General features: G+C 47.7%; 4 non-coding genes across 4 annotated transcripts; all 4 read left to right on the forward strand.

Annotated features, from left to right (window-relative positions):
* Positions 1 to 490: 490 nt before the first annotated feature.
* TRNAS-GCU (transfer RNA serine (anticodon GCU)) lies at positions 491 to 572 on the forward strand. Its single transcript has one exon. It is a non-coding gene; the product is annotated as a tRNA-Ser (tRNA).
* Positions 573 to 2,282: 1,710 nt separating this feature from the next.
* TRNAS-GCU (transfer RNA serine (anticodon GCU)) lies at positions 2,283 to 2,364 on the forward strand. The gene has a single exon. It is a non-coding gene; the product is annotated as a tRNA-Ser (tRNA).
* A 1,714-nt stretch (positions 2,365 to 4,078) lies between these two features.
* Positions 4,079 to 4,160, forward strand: TRNAS-GCU (transfer RNA serine (anticodon GCU)). The gene has a single exon. It is a non-coding gene; the product is annotated as a tRNA-Ser (tRNA).
* Positions 4,161 to 5,874: 1,714 nt separating this feature from the next.
* On the forward strand, positions 5,875 to 5,956 carry TRNAS-GCU (transfer RNA serine (anticodon GCU)). Its single transcript has one exon. It is a non-coding gene; the product is annotated as a tRNA-Ser (tRNA).
* Positions 5,957 to 19,898: the final 13,942 nt, after the last annotated feature.

The following is a 19,898-nucleotide window of genomic DNA, read 5'->3' on the forward strand; positions in this document are numbered from 1 at the left end:
ATGCAGGACTCACCTCAGGCTTGAAAGGACGGGCTTCAACACTACTAGCACGCTCGCAGGTTTTGACCGCTACTTCTTCGCTCGGGTGCCTTTTTTCGCCACCAAAGGAGAGCCGCTGGCTCAAGCTCCTGCTCGGGCTGACGAGCTAGCTCAGGGGCTAAGCCAGAGCACTTTGGGCTCTACACGCGTGGCTTGGAAGGGAACCTTGGTCTTTGGCCTTCTCTTCGTTTTGGTAGGTGGCTACGGAGCCCCCTCACCGCCTAAAGGCCAGCTCTTCCGGGCCACCAGGCACGAAAAGCCACTCCCCCAAGCAGCCCCGCTTTGTGCCAACCGGGACTCGAACCCAGGTCACAGGAATGGGAATCCAGTATGATGCCCCTACACCACTGGCACCCTAGCAGCTGCTCTCTTCCAAGGCATCTCATCCTGCCTTGGGTCGCCAGCCTCAGCTGAGCAGAGGAGAACTGGTGCGGAAAGGGCCCTTTATGTCGACGAGGTGGCCGAGAGGTTAAGGCGATGGACTGCTAATCCGTTGTGCTGTGCACGCGTGGGTTCGAATCCCACCTTCGTCGCTGGCATTCCCTTCCCTTTTGGAGCTACTGGCTACGGGGTCCTTCCTCCGTGCCTCTTCTGCTCCAGCCACTCCGAGAGTCAACAAGAGCGGTAAATCTCAAGAAAGTGGATCCTTTTGACCCTAAGGACCTCCCAGTGCCCGAGGACGAGGGGCTCTCTGCTCTAAGGGAACGCGTGCGGCCTGACCAATTCAGCATAGCCCGACTCACTCGGGTTCTAATCCGGATGTAAAAGGCGTCCTGGAATGTCTCGTCGCAAAAGTAAGAACACCCTCTTGCCGGCAGTACGTCCGCGGGATGTATGAAGAGTTCTGGCTAGAATGATGACTCAAAGTGAGGGAGCAGGTGTGTCGGGGGGAGTTGGGAAAAGAGGGCCCTAGGCAAAGGCAAGCATTTGCTTCTCTGAGCAGCGCGCTCCTCAGGCAGAGAGAATGAAGGTTCATTGACGTAGGAGGGGAAAAGCTACCAAGCAGGGGAGGAGAGAGCACGGCATCTCCACCCGCGGGAGCGTGACATTTGCTCTGCGTCTTTCTTTACAAGCTTGACTGGCCTAGGAAGACAGGGGGCTGAGAGTCAAGTCATAAAGAATGGAATCAACTGATTGTATCAAATACTACGTTATTCTCAAAAGGTAGCGAGCGAGGTCTTTTCTGAAAGCCTCTGGCACACCGCAGGATGCATATCCTGGTGAAATGGAGGTCTTAACACTAGCGGAGGACTTAGGAAGACTCCCTGATCTTCTCCTTTACAATGTGTGAGCAAAGCAAGGAAGACGCAGGCTTCCCCCAAACAGGAAGGAAGGCAGCTAGCTTCCTGTCTCCAAAGATACGGGGCAAGAGGGGGAGGGGAAGCCTCATTTCCCTAGAAATCAGTCGGGGGGTGGGAAGAGCACAGGAAGGCAAGAAGAGCAGGAGGTCATCCTGCCGCTTGAAAGAAGGTCACTGAACTTTGGAGTAGAGACGGCATCTTTGGCATCCAACTCTAGACTGTCAAAAGGGGCCAGAGCTCCTGCAAGCTGAGCCCTTCCAGCAAGGAGATCTTGAAGCCTCTGGCAAGGGAAGCTGGGTGAGAGGCATGTTAAGACGGAGAACTTTCATCTAGGAAGAGACAGAAAGCCAACTCCTCGTTCTTCTCCGGAAGGTCCAGGGTAAGAGGTGACACAAACCCTCAGAGGTCCGGCTTTCACCCCAAGTGGGCAACGCCACGGTGCCTCTCGTGCCATGCAGGACTCACCTCAGGCTTGAAAGGACGGGCTTCAACACTACTAGCACGCTCGCAGGTTTTGACCGCTACTTCTTCGCTCGGGTGCCTTTTTTCGCCACCAAAGGAGAGCCGCTGGCTCAAGCTCCTGCTCGGGCTGACGAGCTAGCTCAGGGGCTAAGCCAGAGCACTTTGGGCTCTACACGCGTGGCTTGGAAGGGAACCTTGGTCTTTGGCCTTCTCTTCGTTTTGGTAGGTGGCTACGGAGCCCCCTCACCGCCTAAAGGCCAGCTCTTCCGGGCCACCAGGCACGAAAAGCCACTCCCCCAAGCAGCCCCGCTTTGTGCCAACCGGGACTCGAACCCAGGTCACAGGAATGGGAATCCAGTATGATGCCCCTACACCACTGGCACCCTAGCAGCTGCTCTCTTCCAAGGCATCTCATCCTGCCTTGGGTCGCCAGCCTCAGCTGAGCAGAGGAGAACTGGTGCGGAAAGGGCCCTTTACGTCGACGAGGTGGCCGAGAGGTTAAGGCGATGGACTGCTAATCCGTTGTGCTGTGCACGCGTGGGTTCGAATCCCACCTTCGTCGCTGGCATTCCCTTCCCCTTTTGGAGCTACTGGCTACGGGGTCCTTCCTCCATGCCTCTTCTGCTCCAGCCACTCCGAGAGTCAACAAGAGCGGTAAATCTCAAGAAAGTGGATCCTTTTGACCCTAAGAACCTCCCAGTGCCCGAGGACGAGGGGCTCTCTGCTCTAAGGGAACGCGTGCGGCCTGACCAATTCAGCATAGCCCGACTCACTCGGGTTCTAATCCGGATGTAAAAGGCGTCCTGGAATGTCTCGTCGCAAAAGTAAGAACACCCTCTTGCCGGCAGTACGTCCGCGGGATGTATGAAGAGTTCTGGCTAGAATGATGACTCAAAGTGAGGGAGCAGGTGTGTCGGGGGGAGTTGGGAAAAGAGGGCCCTAGGCAAAGGCAAGCATTTGCTTCTCTGAGCAGCGCGCTCCTCAGGCAGAGAGAATGAAGGTTCATTGACGTAGGAGGGGAAAAGCTACCAAGCAGGGGAGGAGAGAGCACGGCATCTCCACCCGCGGGAGCGTGACATTTGCTCTGCGTCTTTCTTTACAAGCTTGACTGGCCTAGGAAGACAGGGGGCTGAGAGTCAAGTCATAAAGAATGGAATCAACTGATTGTATCAAATACTACGTTATTCTCAAAAGGTAGCGAGCGAGGTCTTTTCTGAAAGCCTCTGGCACACCGCAGGATGCATATCCTGGTGAAATGGAGGTCTTAACACTAGCGGAGGACTTAGGAAGACTCCCTGATCTTCTCCTTTACAATGTGTGAGCAAAGCAAGGAAGACGCAGGCTTCCCCCAAACAGGAAGGAAGGCAGCTAGCTTCCTGTCTCCAAAGATACGGGGCAAGAGGGGGGGAGGGGAAGCCTCATTTCCCTAGAAATCAGTCGGGGGGGTGGGAAGAGCACAGGAAGGCAAGAAGAGCAGGAGGTCATCCTGCCGCTTGAAAGAAGGTCACTGAACTTTGGAGTAGAGACGGCATCTTTGGCATCCAACTCTAGACTGTCAAAAGGGGCCAGAGCTCCTGCAAGCTGAGCCCTTCCAGCAAGGAGATCTTGAAGCCTCTGGCAAGGGAAGCTGGGTGAGAGGCATGTTAAGACGGAGAACTTTCATCTAGGAAGAGACAGAAAGCCAACTCCTCGTTCTTCTCCGGAAGGTCCAGGGTAAGAGGTGACACAAACCCTCAGAGGTCCGGCTTTCACCCCAAGTGGGCAACGCCACGGTGCCTCTCGTGCCATGCAGGACTCACCTCAGGCTTGAAAGGACGGGCTTCAACACTACTAGCACGCTCGCAGGTTTTGACCGCTACTTCTTCGCCGGGTGCCTTTTTTTCGCCACCAAAGGAGAGCCGCTGGCTCAAGCTCCTGCTCGGGCTGACGAGCTAGCTCAGGGGCTAAGCCAGAGCACTTTGGGCTCTACACGCGTGGCTTGGAAGGGAACCTTGGTCTTTGGCCTTCTCTTCGTTTTGGTAGGTGGCTACGGAGCCCCCTCACCGCCTAAAGGCCAGCTCTTCCGGGCCACCAGGCACGAAAAGCCACTCCCCCAAGCAGCCCCGCTTTGTGCCAACCGGGACTCGAACCCAGGTCACAGGAATGGGAATCCAGTATGATGCCCCTACACCACTGGCACCCTAGCAGCTGCTCTCTTCCAAGGCATCTCATCCTGCCTTGGGTCGCCAGCCTCAGCTGAGCAGAGGAGAACTGGTGCGGAAAGGGCCCTTTACGTCGACGAGGTGGCCGAGAGGTTAAGGCGATGGACTGCTAATCCGTTGTGCTGTGCACGCGTGGGTTCGAATCCCACCTTCGTCGCTGGCATTCCCTTCCCCTTTTGGAGCTACTGGCTACGGGGTCCTTCCTCCATGCCTCTTCTGCTCCAGCCACTCCGAGAGTCAACAAGAGCGGTAAATCTCAAGAAAGTGGATCCTTTTGACCCTAAGAACCTCCCAGTGCCCGAGGACGAGGGGCTCTCTGCTCTAAGGGAACGCGTGCGGCCTGACCAATTCAGCATAGCCCGACTCACTCGGGTTCTAATCCGGATGTAAAAGGCGTCCTGGAATGTCTCGTCGCAAAAGTAAGAACACCCTCTTGCCGGCAGTACGTCCGCGGGATGTATGAAGAGTTCTGGCTAGAATGATGACTCAAAGTGAGGGAGCAGGTGTGTCGGGGGGAGTTGGGAAAAGAGGGCCCTAGGCAAAGGCAAGCATTTGCTTCTCTGAGCAGCGCGCTCCTCAGGCAGAGAGAATGAAGGTTCATTGACGTAGGAGGGGAAAAGCTACCAAGCAGGGGAGGAGAGAGCACGGCATCTCCACCCGCGGGAGCGTGACATTTGCTCTGCGTCTTTCTTTACAAGCTTGACTGGCCTAGGAAGACAGGGGGCTGAGAGTCAAGTCATAAAGAATGGAATCAACTGATTGTATCAAATACTACGTTATTCTCAAAAGGTAGCGAGCGAGGTCTTTTCTGAAAGCCTCTGGCACACCGCAGGATGCATATCCTGGTGAAATGGAGGTCTTAACACTAGCGGAGGACTTAGGAAGACTCCCTGATCTTCTCCTTTACAATGTGTGAGCAAAGCAAGGAAGACGCAGGCTTCCCCCAAACAGGAAGGAAGGCAGCTAGCTTCCTGTCTCCAAAGATACGGGGCAAGAGGGGGGGAGGGGAAGCCTCATTTCCCTAGAAATCAGTCGGGGGGTGGGAAGAGCACAGGAAGGCAAGAAGAGCAGGAGGTCATCCTGCCGCTTGAAAGAAGGTCACTGAACTTTGGAGTAGAGACGGCATCTTTGGCATCCAACTCTAGACTGTCAAAAGGGGCCAGAGCTCCTGCAAGCTGAGCCCTTCCAGCAAGGAGATCTTGAAGCCTCTGGCAAGGGAAGCTGGGTGAGAGGCATGTTAAGACGGAGAACTTTCATCTAGGAAGAGACAGAAAGCCAACTCCTCGTTCTTCTCCGGAAGGTCCAGGGTAAGAGGTGACACAAACCCTCAGAGGTCCGGCTTTCACCCCAAGTGGGCAACGCCACGGTGCCTCTCGTGCCATGCAGGACTCACCTCAGGCTTGAAAGGACGGGCTTCAACACTACTAGCACGCTCGCAGGTTTTGACCGCTACTTCTTCGCTCGGGTGCCTTTTTTTCGCCACCAAAGGAGAGCCGCTGGCTCAAGCTCCTGCTCGGGCTGACGAGCTAGCTCAGGGGCTAAGCCAGAGCACTTTGGGCTCTACACGCGTGGCTTGGAAGGGAACCTTGGTCTTTGGCCTTCTCTTCGTTTTGGTAGGTGGCTACGGAGCCCCCTCACCGCCTAAAGGCCAGCTCTTCCGGGCCACCAGGCACGAAAAGCCACTCCCCCAAGCAGCCCTGCTTTGTGCCAACCGGGACTCGAACCCAGGTCACAGGAATGGGAATCCAGTATGATGCCCCTACACCACTGGCACCCTAGCAGCTGCTCTCTTCCAAGGCATCTCATCCTGCCTTGGGTCGCCAGCCTCAGCTGAGCAGAGGAGAACTGGTGCGGAAATGGCCCTTTATGTCGACGAGGTGGCCGAGAGGTTAAGGCGATGGACTGCTAATCCATTGTGCTGTGCACGCGTGGGTTCAAATCCCATCTTCGTCGCTGGCATTCCCTTCTCCTTTTGGGGCTACGGGGTCCTTCCTCCGTGCCTCTTCTGCTCCAGCCACTCCGAGAGTCAACAAGAGCGGTAAATCTCAAGAAAGTGGATCCTTTTGACCCTAAGGACCTCCCAGTGCCCGAGGACGAGGGGCTCTCTGCTCTAAGGGAACGCGTGCGGCCTGACCAATTCAGCATAGCCCGACTCACTCGGGTTCTAATCCGGATGTAAAAGGCGTCCTGGAATGTCTCGTCGCAAAAGTAAGAACACCCTCTTGCCGGCAGTACGTCCGCGGGATGTATGAAGAGTTCTGGCTAGAATGATGACTCAAAGTGAGGGAGCAGGTGTGTCGGGGGGAGTTGGGAAAAGAGGGCCCTAGGCAAAGGCAAGCATTTGCTTCTCTGAGCAGCGCGCTCCTCAGGCAGAGAGAATGAAGGTTCATTGACGTAGGAGGGGAAAAGCTACCAAGCAGGGGAGGAGAGAGCACGGCATCTCCACCCGCGGGAGCGTGACATTTGCTCTGCGTCTTTCTTTACAAGCTTGACTGGCCTAGGAAGACAGGGGGCTGAGAGTCAAGTCATAAAGAATGGAATCAACTGATTGTATCAAATACTACGTTATTCTCAAAAGGTAGCGAGCGAGGTCTTTTCTGAAAGCCTCTGGCACACCGCAGGATGCATATCCTGGTGAAATGGAGGTCTTAACACTAGCGGAGGACTTAGGAAGACTCCCTGATCTTCTCCTTTACAATGTGTGAGCAAAGCAAGGAAGACGGAGGCTTTCCTCCTATGGGACATTGATCCAGCATCTATGATGCACTGCTATCCTGTCCGCTTTCCCACCACTCCTAGCAGTACGAAGGTATCAAGTTGCAGAGTGGGATACCTTCTCACCCTGCTCTGCTTTCAATGTCAATTCTAAAGTAACAAATCTGAACACACTTCGGTGACTCAATGTGGATTGGCAGAAACTCTGTAATCACACCACCTTTTGATCATCACTGTAACTTGCATTGACAAAACGTGTAGTGTAGACAAGGCCAAGGAGACCCACAACATACCACTTATTACAGAGACTGCTCTGTCAGAATCCGTTATCCTCCCGACACACCTTGCTCCACTTGATATCCAGCTGCATATCTTCAGGCCTGAGAGTCAAAGTAAGAGCAATATGATCCCTGAAAGTATTGCCCTTACCATCTCCATTTTCTAGGGTATACCTTGCTGGCTGCTCAAACCACTGAGCAAGTCTCTGCATCCCAGCCATTGTTAAGACTTTCTCCTTTAGTCTCACAAATCTTGTGCAAAATATTGCATGCAGCTACAATGTTAGGCAACTTATTTTCTGTAGCTTCCAACTCAGCACATAAACAGCACCATCTTCCTTTCAGACAGCCGAATGCACACTCCATTGTCACTTTTTGCATCTGCAGAGGAGATAGTTAAAACAGTTCTTCCTTAAGTGGCTCATGGATGGCTTCATTAACCATTGAATCAGAGAATAAGCTGTGTCTCCCAGGATAACCAGAGCAATCTCCACATCATTAATGTCCACAGTCATCTTTGGGGCAAACTGTCGTTTATTCATTAAAGAAGACAAGGTGGGTGAGGTAATACTGGACCAAATTCTCTCGGTGAGAGAAACAGGCTTTGGAGCTACACAGAGCTCTTCTTCAGGTCTGAGTGTCACAGCTAAATACAAGATCAGATAGTTTAACTTAAGTAGTTAGCACATATTCTAAGGGACCATACAAGGGGAAGTGGCCTGCTAAGACCCTTGTAATCATGGGACAACAAGGAGGCTGTGTGAGTTACAGATTGTTGTAATAAGCCATAAATCCACTGTGTTTTATTAAGACCATGATTTTTAGCGTCTAGGAAAGTTATGAATTTAAGCTCTTAGGTTTGTCTTTTGAAAGTGTTGTGCGAGTTTCCTCTCAGGATGAGGATTGATAGGTAAGATATAGAGTGATCGCTTTGTGAGAAGTGGGGTATGCATGAGTTTACATGTAGTTGAGGCCTGACCTGACATGAGTAATTAACAGATGGAGGGAGGCCTCATTTTTTGGAAGATAGAATTAAATGAATCATGAGGTTGTAAACAGAACGTTTGTGCTAAATCAGATAAGTAAATAGGTCAGTAGGCCAAGAAGACAGAATGTCTGAGCCAACTAAGATAAAAGGAAGAACACGCAGGGAACTATTTACTATGAATTAGATAACAGGAAAGTTAGGAATGTAGAGATGAGTAAAGAGGAAGTTGAGCCATGGTCAGTGCATGGACAGAGCATGCTGCATAGGGATTGGTTCCTGGAAAGGAACCAAGCGAAGCCAAAAATGTGCGAAGCAATGTATAGTCAATGCAATGATATGTGTAATGTATATGAAGGGCGAAGGTTTCTGTGTAACTTTGGAACTGTTACGTACCCTGCATCCATCCCCGTGTTTGAATCTGATCAACTCAGCAGAGCACTGCTGTATGCCAAATAAAGATACCTGAGTGACGACGGCAGGAGTCGAACTGAGTTCTTCGGAAGCTACGTGGAAAAGAAGTCTTGGAGGAAATCCCAACAATAGTGTTGCTGTGATGCGACCAGGTCCATTTGGCTGGGGCAGATTTGCAACCATGAGCTGGTGGCGACTTACACTATTGTGTGCTCTGATGTGAAGGGCATGGAGTTGGTCCCAAGGTTTAGAAACACTCCAAACGGGGATTCCCCAGTCCCAAGCCCTCCACAGATGTACAACAGACTCCAATTGCACTGTAAAAATGGATGGGAAAATGATCAACAAACCACCATGTGGAACTAAATTAAACCAATCCACCTTTCTGAAAAAATTGTTTTGTTTGGACACTGGGGTAGTTGGAGAACTACGTTGAGTGGTATCTGTGTGCCAAAATGAACAACTGGGGAATGGACTGTATGCTTTGAGAGTTTACAGGTCTCTAATACATTCCAGAAAGACATCTTTAAAGGTGCTGAATGTTGTGGCATGTAAACAAGTCGGGGGTTTACAAATGCAAAACAATAGTACTTTAGTAGGCCCAGAACGATTGATGGATGGGTATGTAAATAGAATCCAGCTGTTTTGGTGGCAAATAATAAATAATACATATCTCCCGCCTTTCTCCCCAGCCCAAAGTAAGCACCTCTACCATAGAATCTTTTCTTTTAAAAGGTGCTGGGTCTCCCTATGAAATTCAGCAGACATTGAGGAATTAACCTTTAAGATTAACTCACTAACTGATTAATATATCTATAAATATTGTGATTAATTCATTGAATAATAACAATGTTTCTCAGGCAATTGCATGGAGCATATACAATACTAAACTTGTTATGCATTTAATGCAGGGAACAGAAGAGATAAAGCAGAAGGAACGATCAAGGTTATTAAACAGCACACTTATCTAGACCACACTAGTGGAAAAAGGAATTTATAATATTGGGAAAGAAAATTTGCAATGTGCAAGGCTAAAAGGTCCTGGACCTTGGACACCATATGAAATTAATAATTCAACTGTGCTAATTATGATTGCTATTCCTACATGGACAATGAATCCTAAAGAATTAGTATAGCTTAACAGTATGGGTACACCAGAGAATGGGACCTATAAAGAGCACTATCCCAGTGTGAAGATGGCAACCTCAGAAGGAAATGAAATAAACACAACCTGCTGTAAACAAATCAAGTGTTGAAATCTGGCAGCTTTGATTGGGCTGTGTCCTGGAGTTAGGTTCCAAAGAACTTCCTTTTGGACTTCAGTTTGTATAGTTAAAACTTGGGTCCTGCTTAGCTATACCTTAACCAATCATTTTAAATGGAAGTGCTACAAAACACCAATCCTAGACCATTATAAAACAGTTCTTTAACCTATCACATCCCATCACCTTAGTTGATTTAAATAGTGTACACTTAGTTATGCAAGAGACAGAAACAATCAAGGAACCAGACAAAAATCATTCAGATAAACAATAGAGAAGTGGGTACCATAAAAATAAAACAATAAGACAATGTCTACTAGAAACAAGAAAGTTTTGTCGATGGTAGATATACTGGTGATAAAAAAGCGCTATAATTATAGCACTCGCACCCATCTACACAGCACTCATTTTATCGCAAAAGAGCATCCACACTTGGTGTTGTATTATCAACACTGCATTGTGGGCAGCTATCCCACCGTGCAGCTAGGCAGCTTCTGCCACTAGGAATTCTGGGATGGGGGAGAGGAGTGCAGAGCACCATGCCATTATTCATTGCATTGCTTGTAATGACTCACGCCTCTTTTCCAACAGCTCCCCGCCTTTTCCTGCTCCCGCCATCTGAATCTGAAAAGATGGATCTTGCAGTGCTCTCCACTGTTGCTTTCAGCGTTCTTAACACATCATGGCTGGTCATGCACTATATCATGAGCTCCGAATTGGAACAGGAATCTGAGGAGCCTGACCTGCTGAGTGACATGCAGACAAACAGCACCACATTACTGTTGTCATTCACGGATCATCTGCACATGGTGAACTGTCGCTTCTGGGCACGTGAGACAAGCACTGAGTGATGGGATCGCATTGTTATGCAAGTCTGGGATGATGACCAGTGGCTACAGAACTTTCGAATGCTCAAAGCCACCTTCATGGAACGACGGCACAAGGACATCAGAATGAGAGCTGCCCTCCCGATGGAGAAGCACATGGAGATCGCCCTGTGGAGGCTGGCAACTCCAGACTGCTACCGGTCAGTTGCTAATCAGTTTGGAGTTGGGAAGTCCACCATTGGAGCTGTGTTATCACAAGTGTGCAGGGCTATTAATCACATTCTGCTGCGAAGGACTGTGACTCTGGGCAATGTGTGTGAAATAGTGGATGGATTTGCAGCAATGGGATTCCCTAACTGTGGTGGGGCAATAGATGGCACACACATTCCAATTTTGGCTCCGAAACATCTCGCGACTGAGTGCATCGATAGAAAGAGGTACTTCTTTATGGTACTGCAGGTGCTTGTGGATCACTGGGACAGTTTCACTGATATCAGTGCAAGTTGGTCAGAAAAGGTGCATGATGCTCGTATCTTCAGGAACATAGGGCTGTACTGGAAGCTACAAGCAGGGACCTTTTTCCCAGACAAAAAGATTACAATAGGGGATGTTGAGATGCCCATAGTGATCCTGGGAGACCCAGCCTACCCACTGATGCCATGGCTCATGAAGCCTTACACAGGCAACCTGGACAGCAGCAAGGAACGCTGCAGTAATAGGCTGAATAGGTGTTGAATGTACGTTTGGCAGATTAAAGGCTCACTGGAGATGCCCATATGGCAGGCTGGACTTAAATGAGGACAATATTCCTGTGGTTATAGCCGCCTGCTGTGTGCTCCACAATTTATGTGAAGCTAAGGGTGAGAAGTTTGCCCCTGGGTGGACCTCTGAGGCAGATCACCTTGTATCTGCATATGAGCAGCCAGATGCCAGGAGTATTGGGGGGGTGTAACGGAGGGCCATACACATAAGGGAGCCATTGAGGGCCCATTTTGACAATGAGAACCCATAATTTTTTTTTAAATCACTGATATTTTATTGCTGTAAAAGGTAAAAGATGTGCTGCAGAGGTGCACATCTCATGTTAACACAGAATAAACAGTGTGTATTGTTCTGAGAACTGACTTTTATTATTAAACACCAAACAGTGCACAACACGAACAAATCCTGGAGAGGAGAGAGTTTGGGGGGGGCAGTGTCTGCTATTATAGTTGCATGTAAGTCCAGCTGTCATTTTCATAGCTAACTGAAGGGATGGAATGAAGAGGGTAGTGGGGCAGTCCATGATTTTTGTAGGAATGTGTTGGGGGAGTTGGTGGAGTGCAACGAAAGAAGGTCTATTGCTGCAGGGGAGGGGCGAGCTTGCATGAACTGTGTCTGCAATGACACTATTGTCTTTAGAAGCTCTGTCTCCTCTTCCATGATCTTGATCATGCACTCATGGCCAGTGAAAATTCTCTGCTGGTTTTCCTTCCATTCCTGTCTGCCCATCTTCTGGGATTCTGACATTGATTCTCTCCATGCCCTTTTCTCTCTTTTGGATGCCTCAGAGGACTGGAGGAATTCCTGGAACATTTCCTCCTTGCTTTTGTGGATTGCTTCCTTATTTGCCGGAGGCAGTCCTCTGGTGTAGAGGCCTTGGCTGCGAAGGTCACATCTGTGTAAGAACAAGAAACATTAACAGAACCACTGTTGTCAGTGCCCTAACAGTATACATGTATCACTATGAAACACACCTTATTCTCACTGTCCCCCTGCACAGAGCACACCTCCTTGATCAGCCTGGGAATGGTGAGTTGTGAGGAGGGTGGGGGCAAGATCATTCAAGTAGGTTGAGGTTCTGGGTTCTGGATGGGTGTTTGCTTGGGGTATACATGCAGGTGCACTGGGAAAACAAATGTCAAATTGTGCCATCATTCTCCACAGGCAGGGGCCACAGAAGCCGATATCTCACTCCTTAGAATCAGCAAGCATGCTAGGAAGCATCTCCTCCACGTAAGCAGCTTCAAACCGTGTGCCTATGCTACATGACTGTGCGCTGCTTTGTTCCCCACTAATGTGATTTCCAATTGTCATAGGAAAGTGTCCTACAACAGGAGGAAGAAACACAGCTGCTCTGCCGAGGAATCTGAGGCAGAGAATTGGGGAGTACCTCCAAGAAAGTTTTCTTGAGGTTACACCAGAGGATATCCACGAAATCTCAGCGTGCATTAATGTGCTTCTCAGCCGTACTGCCTAGATGCGCAAAGGAATGGAAAAGCATATGCAAACACAGCTACTCCTGTACACTTCTATTCCTTCCAATACCTGTATGTTTAGACAATCTGAGGACCCTTATGCCTCCTGTACACAGGCAGCATCAGCTTCCAAAGACTTACCAGAGCTCCCTTCTCCTGCATCCTGAGCGCCTGAGCTGAAGGGCTGGGACTGGCTGTATCCTTCTAGGGTGAAGAATAGCTCCTAATTCCCAACATCAGCAACCGAGTTGCTTCCCAGCTCCGGATCATCATCCAGCTTCACTTCCTCATCGATTACCTCTTTGTCAGGGTTTAGTCCGGCACCCAGTGGCCCCGGGGCAGCAGAGGTGTCTACAGGTGTCTTGGTGGTGGATGCAGGATCACCTTTGAGGATGGCTTCCAGTTCTTTGTAGAATTGGCAGCTCATTGGCTCCGCCAGAGCGACAGTTTGCCTCACTGGCCTTCTGGTAGCTCTGCCACAGCTCCTTGATTTTAGCTTGGCACTGCACCGTGTCTTGCTCATAACCCTCTTCCACCATAGCATGAGAAATCTTGCACCAGATATCAAAGTTCCTTTGGCTACAGCAGAGCTGGGACTGCTTGGCAGACTCCCCCCAAATACTGATCAGGTCCAGCAGCTCTGGTGTGCTCCAAGTGGGAAAGCGTTTGCATCGTGGAGCCACCATGGGCATTTGGGAAGATGAGATGCAAGCTCTCCATGCTGACCAGGAAGGAAGTGGAACAAAATTTTCAAAACTTCCCATGATTGTAAAGAGGGAGGGGCGAGTGGCTTCAGAGCAGCAGAGTGTAAATGGATGTCCAGAGTGGTCAGGATTAGCATAGTGGGACATTTCTGGAGACCGTTTAATGTGACACAAACATACAGCAGTGTCTACACTGACGCTTTTGCAACAGAACTTTGGCGATAAAGGCTCTATGCCTCTTGTCTAGGTGGTTTTATTTTGTTGACAAAACAGTGCTGTTTTGTTGACAAAATGGCCATTGTAGTGTGTACACCAGGACTGTTTTGTCGACAAAAGCTGACTTTTGTCGACAAAACTTCCTAGTGTAGACAAAGCCTAAGAAGTGTAGATTTTACAACCACAACTGTTGATAAGTGATTCCTTGCCAGATAGAATGCTATCAAACAAAGTTTTCTTTAAGCAGCTTAAGATCTGTTTCTTTGCCTAGTGGTGGTGGGTACTATTAGGACAGTAGCACCTTCTTAACAGCCCAATATTACATTGTCTTGATATAATTCAGGAATGTGAAGATGTGACTGCATGCTACTTAGCTTATGGCTGCTATGTCTCCTACTATGGCTGCTCCTGCTTAGCCAAAAAAAACAAGGCCTTATATCTCATCCATTCACACCACTGATTTGATACAAAGGAAAATAGAGCAATTGGTCGCCATTGCCCAACAAATAGCCGAGCAACAAGCAACTGGTGATGATTTTGTTCAGGCAGTGGAAACTCCATGGTGGGCTGTACCACAGGAAGTGAGCTTGTGCCCCCTGCTTTGTACTTTAAGCCTAATTTTAATGGTGGTTCAAATGATTACCACCACTGTGGTCTAGGAAATGTGCTGCAGGATATTAAACTTTGAGACGAAAGCACAGAAAGGCAGGGATATAATTATAGGGCATTGGGTCGTCTGTCCTTGTCCATTTGGGAGGGAGGTCATGCCCTCTTGCTACAGTGCTCCTGTGTGTATGAAAACGTGAAGGGGAATTAGTATTTGGAAGAGGAGCCTGGCCCTTCCGGCAGGCAACAAGCGATTAAGTACTCTATGTCCCAGACCCTCACGCTGGGGCAGCAATGAAACAGTCTATTGCCCTCAGCCCTCAGGCAGGGTGAGGCGGCGAGGCAGCAGTCTATTGCCTATCACAACATGTGGTGCACCTCATCCAATGAACTAAATGCCCCAATAAAAACTCTCTGGCTGATACCAGACAATCACTATTCTCTCAGATGAAGTCACACAGGAAAATGAGAAAAGACAAAAACACCACATCACTTGTGGGTGAACATTTTTCACAAAATGGGCATGCTATATTTAACCTATTAGGTCAATATTAGGCACATAGGTCCTATCAGGTGCCCCGAGACAGCTTGGGAACCCCATGCATGCAAAGCCATCAATAATCTCCTGAGCATGAGCAAGCTTTATAAACCACTGCAACAGTGCCTTCTGCATGGCACCACACCTCTGCATGACAATAGTATGGCTTCTGTATAGCTCACCAAATAAAGGGGTCAATTTAGGGTGGACTAAACTCCCCTGTGTAGTCCACTCAGTGTGGACTAAATTCCCTCTGATTCTCTGTTGCCTTGCCCCTTATGTATTCATTTACACCAGTGCAAAGTGGGAGTAAAATGCTACCATTTTTATTCTAATTTTACAGCCAACTTTGCCAGTTGTCAATAAATTCACAAGGTAAAAGACAGTTAAGAATCAGGCCTTTACCACATAGCTCTGTGAATTAAATAGATATTTTCAAGGTTGATCGCTCTAAAAATTATCTCTAGTTTCTTAAAAACATCTGTCTTTGAAAGTTCTTATCTTAATAAATCTAGCCTTGTATTTTTAACCCCAAAATAATAATCTGAGGGCAGGCCAAGTGGTGGCCTCTCTGCAATGTGTCATGAGAGAGATCTGGGTTTCTAGTCTCTCTCACACATAACCCAATTGGCAAGGGCTGATATGCTATTAAGCCAGTGTATTTAGCCCTCAAAATAAATGAATGTTTTTGTTGCTATATGGTGACCCCCTCTATCTGTCTGAAGTGGCATCCAGCTGTCCTGTCAAAAAGGAGGGTGATGCAGGGTCTCTAGGGTCTACCGTGTAAAGTGATGGGAAAGTGAGACAATCCTCAGGGCTCTGGAAGCCATGGGAAGGATAGGACCACTTCCAAAAATATAAAAACAATTATTGCTTTGACTGAGAACCTTAAAAAAAACCAAAACCCTAATGAGTTTCCCATTCATGCCATACATGCCTAATGCCATTGTTCAGTGTAACCTTAATGGTGCTGCAGGCATGGAAGCTGTAAGGTCTGAGGCCTTTTTCTGCAGTCAGCAGCAGCAGCCACGAACAGACCCACCAATGGAGGGGCAAAGGGGGCAATTCCAGGTGCCCAGAAATTTAAAAGGGCCAGGGCCTCTTTCACTTGCAGCTCAGCCCACACTCCACCCCGGCTCCACTGTAGGCCCTGCCGCTCGCTGCGTCGTTACTCTTTCCCAGCCCCCTGCTCTGCCTCCCTGCCATTGCTCACCACTTGCACCCCTCCTCTTCTCTCCCACTCGCCCCGTCCCCCCGCCACCGCTGCTTGTCACATCTTTCTCCCCGCTCAGCCGCCCTGGCTGTCGCTCGTCGCCTGTGGGAAGTGGGATCCTGGAAGAGATGGGGGACTGAGCGGGATGCGGGAGGGACACTGTGGTGAGTGGCCAGGCCAAGCAGGGGAGGGGGCAGGGCCTGGGGTGGAATGGAGGCAGGGGCAGGGTCTGGGGCGGAGCAGGGGTGGACTGTGGGCGGGGCCAGGGGTGGAAGAGGCAGTCTGGGACTCTTCGGCCCTGGGCCTGGAATTGCTGTTGGTGAGCCTGGCCATGAGCTAAGAAGTAGAGTCACATCCTCACATTCCATCTAAAACGCATCAAAAGAATGTAATATTGGGCTGTTAAGAAGGCGTTCCTTCTAATAGCACCTACCACCAGATAAAAAAACAGATCTTAAGATGTTTAAAGAAAACTTTGTATGATACCATTCTGTCTGGCAAGGACTCATTTCTCAACAGTTGTGATTGTGAAATCTATACTTCTTTATTGTTTTGCCTTTCAGATCCCTATTTCTCTATTATTTATCTGTACAGTTTTTATTCTTTGGTTGTTGATGTCTGTTGCATAACTGATTTTGCAAGATATAAATCAATAACTGTGGTGGGGTATGGTTGGTTAAAGAATAGTTTCGTAATGTGGTAGGTTCAGTGGAAAATACCGTCTTGTAGTACTTTTAAAAAAATGATTGGTTAAGATATAGCTAAGTAGGACCCAAGTTTTAACTATGTAAACTAGGGTTCAAAAGGAAGTTCTTTGGAACCTAACTCTGGGACACAACCCAGAGCAGTCAGACCTCAACACTCTGCTGACCATACTGTGCAGAAGCTGGGGTCCCCTGGTGATCTAATCTTGACTGGCTGTCAAGAAAGGTTTATCTGCCTTATTGGGAGTGATGAGCATTGTATGCTTAGCATGTGTATTATGTTGATCAATTGTTAAATAATATAGATTAATGATATTACTGTGTAAGGCTCTTTCACTGGAAAAAGGTCCCACAAATCCACAGAAGATTACACCCTGAACCCTATGAACTGGATAAGGGTCTATACATAAATTAACCAAGTTAGGCCCTGAACCTTAGGAACTGGGTAAGGGGTGTTTGTGCCTAAATTAACCAGGTTATGCCTTGATCCCATGGAAAGGTAAATGTGGAGTGCCCTAGAGTATGCGGGTAACAAAGCAGGCATGGAAAGGAAATATAGCAAACAGTAAAACAAAGATAGATACATTTGTTCCTTTAACCTTTGCCCAGAGTGCAGGAGAGGCAAACTCCAGTTTATGGGGTAAATGGCTTAACTATACCCTATAAATGATGTCTTTGTCTTGGCTGTCTGTCTAAAATAATCTAATATTTTATCTAATCTAATCTGTTATATATCAATAGATTAGAAATTCTTCCAAATCACATTGAAACCAAATCTGAACCTTCTCAAAAGTTTCAGAGTCTTTGGATCCAGGGTTCTGGCTTGGCTCCCTGTAGAGATAAACATGGGTTATGAAGATTGGCTCAAGTTCTGGACCCAATGATAGACAGAGACAGACTATATTGTGCAGCCCTAAAACACCCACAAACAAACAAACAAACAAACAAGCAGTCTGATTTTCAAAGGCGCTGACCACTCAGAATTCCCATTGGCTAAAGTAGTTCAGCACCTGGAAAAACCAGGCCGCTTACCTCCTGATGGCTTCTCACTGTGAAAAGTTTAGAATGACCAGTTAAGGCTACAATGTTTCAATTTTATATACAGAGTAGAGTCAGGGCTACAAAGTCACAGGCTGTCTTAGTCCTGAGTTCCTGCAGTAGAGAACAAAGAGCTTCTAGGGACACAGGCTCGTTCTGGTGAGGTGCTCCGCACCCTCACCTTCCAATACTTTCCATGGGAGTTGAGAGTGCTCAGTGCCTCTCCGGACTTAATCCTAGCTCCTGTGTAACTACACACTGAGTGTGCTTAGCCATACTTGGGACTTTGGACTACGATTTTTTAACTGCTTTCTAACAAGCTCTACGTTTTACGACCCCTCCCTCCAACTCCCCCACTTCCACCCCCCCAAATAGTGTACAATATTTGTATAACAACAGTTCCTTTTCAGCTTCTCCTCCAGGATTGCAGCCTTAACATCCTTTTTGTCCTTCAACTTACACACACCCATTCAAGGGTTCCCTACTTCCTATATTCAAGGCCCACATCACTTTCTTTCCAGGGACTATTGTTGGCCCAATCCTGTTTTTATGAAATACATGAAAGAACAGAGCCACAACCCCCCACCACTCCTTCCTACCAAGAGGCACTTCAGCCTGATACACTGTACCTTTAATCAAAAGCTAAAACCTCAACTGCTTCTTATTGTTCTACCCTTTGAAATGTTCACTTCAGTCTTTTTAAAATATTCATTTACTCTTTAGGAACAAGAGATCCCAGATTTTTGTCTAAGCTATTCTCTGTAAATCCTACATACCAGTTTGACATGGTTCCAAATCCTATTATTCAATGATAATTCAAGTCTGTATTTACGTTGAATAATTCTATTTGTTTTAAGATTATTTGTAAAATCACTCTACTGACAATTTTATCTGTTGATTTTACCCACTTTCAGAATATTTGTAAAAATCCTATTTTATATGTGCTTAAGTATGAGAAGTCACACTGTGAAATGTAATTACATATACCTACCTAATTGTGAAAGACACTTGCAAAAATGAACTAATGTTTGCTTTAAAAGACATGTAAGTTCTTCAGTTAGGAGTTTGCACTGAGTGATTGGAGTGTGAATGGCTGAGCAATTGAGGTGGGTGTAGACAGGGAGAGTGAGTGAACAATTGGTCTAAGTAAGGGATGTTGAAACATGGTGAAGAAAACACCAGCTTCATCTCAAACGTTTGAGGGAGGAAGAAAGGAGTGAAGATAACAACTTTTACCACTCAACTGGCCAAAGAGGAGTCCACCCTGATAACTTTGGAGTCAGCCCAATTCAAAGGACAACATCTGATCAGGCTTGCAGCAATGTGGGTGATTGAGGATCACACCAAATGCAGCTGCAGCATGACAGAGCAAAACCCCATAGACTTACATGAGATCTTTTTCCTATAAAATGGGACAGAAAGTTGAAGGCTGGAGGTTCAGGTCTATATCACCACACCATCCAGAAGTACTGATGTGCATCGGCAGAATCTTGCTCTTCACCCTCGTGCTACAGTCACCTGGCCAGTGACTACCATGAGCACCAAGAGGCTGGTAAATATAACATCTGTGAGACCCCTATGTATGTTTATCTGTCTATGTATGCCTGTCTGTGTGTATGAGTGTGAATGAAGGTACCAGTTGAAACATGTGTCAATGAAGTATACTTTATTAACAAGAGCCTCTGTATGAGCAATCACTAAGTAGAGCACAATATTAATATTGTTACAGTGTTGATACTGTTTTCCTGGTATTTGCACTATTGATACTATTTACCAAATTTTGTTTTCACAATAAACGTGGCTTGTTGCCTTATCCCCTGAAAAAGATCCTGTGATATTTGTTATTTGAATAACACTAGACCCTACAGCATCACAGCTATGGTTGTCCTTAGTTTTCACTGAGTGATGCAATTGAATGGGAATTAGATGGTGTCTTGAAAATGTACCTTTTACTGAGAAAGAAAATACTATCTGTCATCAATCACCTGGCATTCTAATCTAATTATTGTATACAGTGTTATAGCCCTGCTAGCCCTAGGATATTAGAGAGGCAAGGTAGGTGAGGTAATATCTTTTATTGGACCAACTTCTGTTGGTGAAAGGGTCAAACTTTCAAGCTACTCAGAGCTCTTTCAGAAAAATTTTACCACATCTACAG

The sequence above is a fragment of the Emydura macquarii genome, unplaced genomic scaffold, assembly GCF_026122565.2.
Source record: "Emydura macquarii macquarii isolate MOO-44397 ecotype Brisbane River unplaced genomic scaffold, CSIRO-AGI_Emac_v2 contig_2473, whole genome shotgun sequence".
Classification (NCBI taxonomy): Eukaryota; Metazoa; Chordata; order Testudines; family Chelidae; genus Emydura; species Emydura macquarii.